The sequence below is a fragment of the Haliotis rubra genome, unplaced genomic scaffold (genome assembly GCF_003918875.1).
Source record: "Haliotis rubra isolate DU_JTF1 unplaced genomic scaffold, ASM391887v1 Scf294, whole genome shotgun sequence".
NCBI classification, from domain to species: Eukaryota; Metazoa; Mollusca; class Gastropoda; order Lepetellida; family Haliotidae; genus Haliotis; species Haliotis rubra.
Window position 1 is genome coordinate 923096 of NW_025766962.1, and position 9247 is coordinate 932342.

Sequence of the window (9247 nt, forward strand, 5' to 3'; positions counted from 1 at the left end):
TGTATGTGGAGGTGTCACTATATAGCTATGTCTTGATGTCTGTGTATGGCCTGTGTTGATGGCCTGTGTATGTGGAGGTGTCACTATACAGCTATGTCTTGATGGCCTGTGTATGTGGAGGTGTCACTATACAGCTATGTCTTGATGGCCTGTGTATGTGGAGGTGTCACTATACAGCTATGTCTTGATGTCTGTGTATGTGGAGGTGTCACTATATAGCCATGTCTTGATGGCCTGTGTATGTATGGAGGTGTCACTATACAGCTATGTCTTGATGGCCTGTGTATGTGGAGGTGTCACTATACAGCTATGTCTTGATGGCCTGTGTATGTGGAGGTCACTATCACTATGTCTTGATGGCCTGCTATGTCTTGATGGATGGCCTGTGTATGTGGAGGTGTCACTATACAGCTATGTCTTGATGGCCTGTGTATGTGTAGAGGTGTCACTATACAGTGTCACTATACAGCTATGTCTTGATGGCCTGTGTATGTGTGGAGGTGTCACTATACAGCTATGTCTTGATGGCCTGTGTATGTGGAGGTGTCACTATACAGCTATGTCTTGATGGCCTGTGTATGTAGAGGTGTCACTATACAGCTATGTCTTGATGGCCTGTGTATGTGGAGGTGTATGTCTTGATGGCCTGTGTATGTGGAGGTGTCACTATACAGCTATGTCTTGATGGCCTGTGTATGTGGAGGTGTCACTATATAGCTATGTCTTGATGCCTGTGTATGTGTGTCACTATACAGCTATGGATGGCCTGTCATGTGGAGGTGTCACTATACAGCTATGTCTTGATGGCCTGTGTATGTAGGAGGTGTCACTATACAGCTATGTCTTGATGGCCTGTGTATGTGGAGGTGTCACTATACAGCTATGTCTTGATGGCCTGTGTATGTGGAGGTGTCACTATACAGCTATGTCTTGATGGCCTGTGTATGTAGAGGTGTCACTATACAGCTATGTCTTGATGGCCTGTGTATGTGGAGGTGTCACTATACAGCTATGTCTTGATGGCCTGTGTATGTGGAGGTGTCACTATACAGCTATGTCTTGATGGCCTGTGTATGTGGAGGTGTCACTATACAGCTATGTCTTGATGGCCTGTGTATGTGGAGGTGTCACTATACAGCTATGTCTTGATGGCCTGTGTATGTGGAGGTGTCACTATATATGTCAGCCTGTGTATGTCTTGATGGCCTGTGTATGTGGAGGTGTCACTATACAGCTATGTCTTGATGGCCTGTGTATGTGGAGGTGTCACTATACAGCTATGTCTTGATGGCCTGTGTATGTGGAGGTGTCACTATACAGCTATGTCTTGATGGCCTGTGTATGTGGAGGTGTCACTATACAGCTATGTCTTGATGGCCTGTGTATGTGGAGGTGTCACTATACAGCTATGTCTTGATGGCCTGTGTATGTGGAGGTGTCACTATACAGCTATGTCTTGATGGCCTGTGTCATGTGGAGGCCTGTCACTATATAGCTATGTCTTGATGGCCTGTGTATGGCCTGTGTGGAGGTGTCACTATACAGCTATGTCTTGATCACTGTGTATGTGGAGGTGTCACTATACAGCTATGTCTTGATGGCCTGTGTATGTGGAGGTGTCACTATACAGCTATGTCTTGATGGCCTGTGTATGTGGAGGTGTCACTATACAGCTATGTCTTGATGGCCTGTGTATGTGGAGGTGTCACTATATAGCTGGAGGTGTCTTGATGGCCTTGATGGCCTGTGTATGTGGAGGTGTCACTATACAGCTATGTCTTGATGGCCTGTGTATGTGGAGGTGTCACTATACAGCTATGTCTTGATGGCCTGTGTATGTGGAGGTGTCACTATATACAGCTATGTCTTGATGGCCTGTGTATGTGGAGGTGTCACTATATATAGCTATGTCTTGATGGCCTGTGTATGTGGAGGTGTCACTATATAGCTATGTCTTGATGGCCTGTGTATGTGGAGGTGTCACTATATAGCTATGTCTTGATGGCCTCATTGGAGGGTGTCCGGTAAAGACTTGTTACACTCTGGCCTTTACTTGTTCCGTATACTTTGGTGGGTTCGATTCCTCCATTTCCCCGAAAGTGGGGAATATGACCTCCTTTCTTATATATGCTTTTAAAGGCAGTTTACCGGAAAATGTTTACAAATTTTCATTTGAGAGACTAAATGTCAGTGTAGCTGTATGCTAACTGTATTTAGACTGTTTGTTAATGAGGTAAGATGAACTATAAGGTTCATGAGTTTAGATGAACTATAAGGTTCACGAGGTTAGATGAACTATAAGGTTCACGAGGTTAGATGAACTATAAGGTTCATGAGGTTATGAGGTTCATGAGGTTAGATGAACTATAAGGTTCACGAGGTCAGATGAACTATAAGGTTCATGAGGTTAGATGAACTATAAGGTTCACGAGGTTAGATGAACTATAAGGTTCATGAGGTTAGATGAACTATAAGGTTCACGAGGTTAGATGAACTATAAGGTTCACGAGGTTAGATGAACTATAAGGTTCACGAGGTTAGATGAACTATAAGGTTCACGAGGTTAGATGAACTATAAGGTTCATGAGGTTAGATGAACTATAAGGTTCATGAACTATAAGGTTCATGAGGTTAGATGAGATATAAGGTTCACGAGGTTAGATGAACTATAAGGTTCACGAGTGCCTGGCTGGACGTGGCCGACATCACCGTTCTTGTTTACAAGACACTCGGGGGAGCGGTTATCATCTGTGATCATCACAGATCAAGTATGTGACACTCTCCAGGAAATCCTATTCCGGACCAAGATATGACCTTTCCTGTCAAACCGATAACACGCCAAGCTTGTTTTTGTGCCCGTTAGTGTACACACCGTTTATGATAGCTTTTACATATAAAATAACAAAAACAGGAAGTTTTCAATATTATACTTATTCAAAATACATAAAAAGGGTTGGTGTCCAAATCTGTATGTTTCATAAGAAGAAATTAGTTTATATCGAACCATTCCCTTTTCAAATTTGCTGTACAGTTATAATCAATTTTGATATGCATGATGGTTTTAGCACATATGGATGGTGCCACTTAGAAGATGAAAACATACCGATGTTGGAATGGTTTCTGTTATTTTATAAAAGCCCGAAATATTTCCCACATTCAAGATGGCGATTCTCACAGAAAAAGAGAAAGTTGTTCACCGGAGCAATGAAGCACTCTGATGTTGAAGACTGGCGTTGCTATGGCAACAGGCATCCTCGGCTCTGTTGACGATCCGGCTCTCGGCTATATTTCAGACAGAGGGCTTCAGGCCACCTCATCCTTGAACTGGGTTACATCAGTCAGATGCTTCAACCTCTGTAGAGCTTCCATTCTACACCTCTGTTCTGCATGGAGGGACTGCTTCTGCCACTGTGTTACTCCATGGCTGCATCTTGCAAATGGTAGTTTCTTTTACACGGACCAAGAAAACAACCTGTTTCGTTCAAACAAGAACACTGTACGTTTATTGTCTAACCCATTTAATACTGGTTTTATATTCAGAAAATCGCTATGGGGTTGTTTTGAGTTGTGTTCTCCAGAATATGGCGAAATGTGCTTTGCTATTATGTTGGGAAACAATTAATCTGTCTCCCCATCCCGGACACTCGTAAATCCGAATGTATTTAACGTAAAATAAACGAGTGTTCTGGAGGTGAGTATCAAATGACACCATTCCGTGCTTTGAATTGTCCATGTACTGATAAAGAGGGCGTGACTCCCGTGAAAGAGAACCACAATGGGTGTATGACAACAGTCATTACATGTTTTGTTGAGGTTGTGTAATTGTCAGAAACCTCACCAATTGTATAGATTTTAAAGAAGATATTCATTGGGAGTAACGTCACCACATCATAATGGCTACAGCCAGTTTAATATCGAGTAACATAAATATCCCGCTTTTTATTTACGTTTGTTGAAATTATCAATTTTGAATAATATAATCCCTTAATCTCCCGTAATCTGTGTCAGAAAATCCGTTTTGAGTAACACAATACATTAAACGTCTGTGATTTGTATTCACATGTTCCATTACAGGTAACACGATGCATGATACTCCCGTGACTTTTGTTTTGTTTAAAGCATCTATTTTGTGTAACACAATGCATTAATCTCTTTGATTTGTGTTAAAGGTATCAATGTTGGACATCGCAATACACTAAAACCACGTAATTTCGGTTAAAAGTATCAAGTTTGAGTCACACAGCACATTTAAAGGTTGAAACTATCCTGTCGAGTATCGTAAACGTGCTTCAACACTATGTTGAAATACTTCATTGAGGATATGCCTGTGACGCTCCTATGACATAGTGTTAAAATGAATGATATGCATTAGTCAATCTACTCAAGAATACTTTTATGATATTAAGAGGTGAATTTGACGGACATATTCCCATGCAATACTGCAACTACAAAAGGGTTTGACATTTGCCTAATTGCTCCAAATGTGGATAATATATACAAGCGACAAAACATTTTTCATTAACATAATATGGATTCTCTTGTCAAAGCAAAGTCCATTGTACGTTACGTGTTGAAGGGGTGTTGATTAATGAATCCCTATCGCACAGTAATGATGCAAGGTGTTCGCGAAAGAGAAACAGTTTAATCAAGAAGTTGTTTCTTCGTATGGTCCGCTATTGCACTCTGCTATTTATGATTAGATAGTGGTCCTATGACCAAGCAGGTGACTGTATGTAGAACACATTACAACCACACTCACAACACACGTTTTCATTTTCTTTACAAATTATGTTACAGATTCTTGATATATCTACACACATGCAGTTTTTACACTGTTAAAGGTTTCTGTTTGAAAATGAACATATTTAAATAGTGTCAGGCACACGGTAACACTAGACACAGACAGACAGAAATATTTTATTAAAGTGTCACATGATATGTTACAGGTAAATCAATATTTCAAATGCCTAGATAACACATATCACCCAGCCATAACATTGGCTTACGAGACACTACTAAAAGAAATTAACTAAAAAAATGTACAATATACAATCTTGACGATTGTGTTCATGACATACATGAAATAGTACATAGGTAAAATATATTAGGAATGTTACTGCCTTCTAGGGAACATATCGTTAATAGTATCAGCTAAAAGTTTAAGAACATTGATTTCAGTAGTATTCATTACCATAATAAATTTCAAATGATCACTATCATCTGGACTAAATTAAGAAATACTGGATTACCGCCTGTGTGGTTGTATGACGTAACCTTAATTCGTTAATGCGGAACTTGATCAATTCATATTTCAAAGAGAATAATGCATCTAAAGTCTGTTCTGTTCTAGACACCAAATTCACTCATCCATTAGAGCACAGACTATGCATTAGTCTGTTTCGCTACATAATTGTAACTATGTTATCATTATTTATCGTTAAAGTTTTTCAGCTGCATTATAAATATAATAATTTGTTTTGAAGAGGAAGAAGCAGGGATGGCTTACAGAGATATGGCAACATATAACCGTTAACCCGTTAAAACGTGTGCGTCTTTATCATCTTTAAATATCCATAACAAATAATGTTTAACAGCAGGCAAAATAGAGATGGCGTCAGGTGGGGAGAGGTAAAAGGTCAAGGATGTCTTGTATGGTGACCTCTCGGTGAGAGTGCAGACATAAGTCATAACTCGCGCGAGATGTCAGCGCGATATTAAACCTCAACAAGTCTTCGGTCACAAGGAACAAACGCCCGTATTCCAGAAAGGCGTGGATTCTTTATAAAACTTCCCATAATATTGAGTCATGTCATTGTGCTTATGTCTGCAAAAACTTCTTGAGAGTTACAGTGTCATATATGTTACCAGTATCGACATAATGTTTATAAAGAAATCGTTTCTTCGCATATTCAGTATGGGAAGGCGATTTGCTCTTCTGTCGCGTTTCTGACGAGACCATCACTTTGGAACGTTCGAAACTCCAGTATACATTCTAACCAACTCCAGCATACATTCTACACAAAGGCTCATTTCTAAAGAATGTTGACCTTATGAAAGAAATCATATCTCGCAGTTATGCATTCTGATATATTGTCGATCCCGGCACCTCCTCACGTGACATGGCGCCCGACCGGAAGTTAAATCTTAAGTGATTGAGTGTGTGTTAGAGAGTTCTGTGATTGACAGCTAAGTACACGGCGCAAGTTGAGGACTCGGTGGCCGCTATCTTTATATTAGATGGTCTTCAAATCTCAAGTGAGGCGCGAGACCAGCGAGACGAACTCCTCACACATCCTGTGCATTGAAAGGCCAAAGGTCAGCAGGCCTTTCATGATATACAGTTGGGATCGGACAAATGGGGAACTCGGGGACGGGGTCGGATGTGCGGGAGCCAGCACAATTCACGTGGTCGTCGGCATTAGAAACTTCCCACGGGCCGGGCATGCGTTAGTTAGAATCACCTGAATGGCCTGAATGCGCAACTCAAGTTTAGTTGTAGTACACCTCGCTTGCCGTGGAGAGAAGAATGTTTCAGACGATCTGTTACATGTACATGTGTCTCCCCAGAGCTTCTATACTTGACTTTCGGACTTACTAATCGGATTGGATCAACTTGGATGAATTATTTCTCTTTTGAAGAGGATCCCGTATGTCATCGGAACAACGCAGGCGGGTCCATGTACGAATTTGCATTGAAACTTTCAAGGAAACGACTATGCCTGCCGAATATCTTAAAATGTTGCAAACATTTGTTCATTTATGGCGGAACGACGTCTGATTGAGGTGCCCAATAGAAAAGAAGTTACTTAAATATCAGGTGTACGTATCAATGAGCCGGTTGTTTGACATACACACCGAGTAAAAGTAACTCCTACCAGCTCTCTCAGAAACCCAATCAAATGAGACTCGTTTGTCATTCAAGGGAGATAATTTGTCGTCTGCTATTATTCCCGACACGTTCTAATATCTGGGACACAAAACCAGGGCCTGTCTTCATGAAATAGGTCAGTTTGACTCAGTATGATATTTAAATATTTCAATTAGAAATGTCTCTTTGTGGGCATGCGTGATTCACATGCGACTGGGCATATTACACAAGCAGATTACACAACAGGTTTAAGGTGAAAAATGTCTTTAAAAATATGCCAGGTCAGGAAAAGACAGTTCTTGCACAGTTTCAGTCTCGGCAACCTGGTGACTGCAGAATAAACTGACTTTCGCTTCATGTGCCACTTTTAACGGTATTCCAGTGATATCACTGCGTAACGATTACGTGTTGCAAGAAAGGGCAAATGGACCTTTAGTCACGGGTATGAATGTGGGATTTGAACACCGACCAGCGGATCGTGGGAACAAGGGACGCCACTCTACATAGTTCGACCGCCATGGCACCCGTCCGATAACAAACTATATGACAAATATTGCTATCTTGCCTACTCCTGGGTGCCGTTGTACAAAGCAAGCTTAGCGCTAAGATGTTCGTAACTCCTTAACATAGACCTACTGCAGTCGTAACACTATAGGTGTTTTGTACAATGTTAGACTGGATTGCAGGGGATGCTTATCGGGTAGTACAATGACTTACCTGGTTGGCTGTCGACGCTCATGCTGTCAACCACTGGTCAGTCTCGGCCAGGGTTGAGTTTTTACAGACTACACAGACGGACTTTTCTCCGGGATGTTTCTATTTTGTTCTCATAATAGTTAACAGAAACGAACTCACAACATCTATCTAGGAATTCTCGATTTGCCTTATTCAAGTTACACGAGTTTGTGTGAGAAAGCCTGTCCAACAACTGACAGAGGTTAACAAATACATTAAGTCTCTCACACTCGCTTCTAAACCATACTCAAATTCAGACATATTTGTCTCCAACTCGCTTTGCCACGTTCATTAAACAGATGAGCTGAAAACTTTTCCAAAAATCGTATTATGCTCTTTTACCTCGAAATCATGTTTTTCTAAAAGCTCAAATCGAAAATGAATTATTAAAACCTTGCCAAGTATAGAATTCTGGGAACGAAGAATTTCTTTCCTTTCTGTCTTTCTGTTGCATATTTAATGAAAGTGTAAGAAACTAATACTTCCATTCCAGAACCGAAATGTTAGTCCAGGACCTTCAGTGAATCACATCCAACACTCATCCACGGCACGTCACCCCTTGTGCGTTCGACTCAACTTGAACACTATAAGATGTCGAAGTAAAAATCCCGTACATCTGAAACCTTCAGTTATAGCACCTTGTAGGCGATACACCTGGCTGATGACAAACTCGGGGACGTCTGCAAGGTCATCGAACCGGCCACGTGCTGCGCGCGTCACCACACCTGGGGGCTGATCAGCAACCGTGGCGCCTTTGAAGTACCTGTAGGGGGGTGGTCACGCAAGGCAAGTGGAGCGTGCCTCCCTGAGGAGGGATCAGTCGCCTGGCGGGTAGGAGGAACATTTGGGTTTGGTGGGGGGGGGGGAGGTTTAGCAAGTGTAGCGAAGGGGGAGACCTGATCCACACACTCTATCACCGGTGGATACACACACACACACACACACACACATATGTGTGTGTATATGGAGACAGAGAGTGAGAGAGCAGCCCCTGTGGCCCTCTGTCATCTTAGATATGAAGATGATGTATTTGCATATACTCCTAAATAAAGCCACGGCTTATGTCCGGATGCTGGTAGTTTTATTTAGGCGGTTTAATTTTCAAGTTAGAATGTCACATTCTATCGCGTCAACTTGGCATCTCCAACAGAAGTCTGCTCTGACTATATAATCACTCCGAAATGTTTTTTGAAGTTAAATACCGATCCAATTTCAAGAGAAAATATCTCTTCAGGCGACAGCTAGCTGAAAAACACTTAAATATAACGGGTATAAGCCCCGACACTGCTACCTGCTTTCTTTGGAACTCGCAAACACCAAGGAAATATAACCCTTTTCAAAGACAGATATAATCTCTAAATACCAGACGACAATTTTTTTTCTGTTTTGACCAACAAGTCGCAGCACCGAGGGACACCAATTTCGTCGTAAAGAATCTCAGTATTGTGAAAAATGTGCCAAGCTGGTTCTATCGTGGAAACATGCAAGTAAATGCCGCCGCGAGCGTCAGCTGACCCCAAGGACTGAGTGCAACACTATTTTAATCTGTCATCCCTGAATATTAAACTTGAATTTATGTGTAAGTTGCAGTATTAACAGCCCTATCACCGGATCTGAGATAACATTTACTAACATTTGTCTTCA

General features: G+C 41.5%; 1 long non-coding RNA gene across 1 annotated transcript; it reads left to right on the forward strand.

Moving 5' to 3' along the window:
• Nucleotides 1–2040: 2040 nt before the first annotated feature.
• LOC124282186 lies at nt 2041–4092 on the forward strand. The gene is made up of 3 exons (XR_006900084.1): nt 2041–2302; nt 2346–2605; nt 2648–4092. It is a non-coding gene; the product is annotated as an uncharacterized LOC124282186 (long non-coding RNA).
• Nucleotides 4093–9247: the final 5155 nt, after the last annotated feature.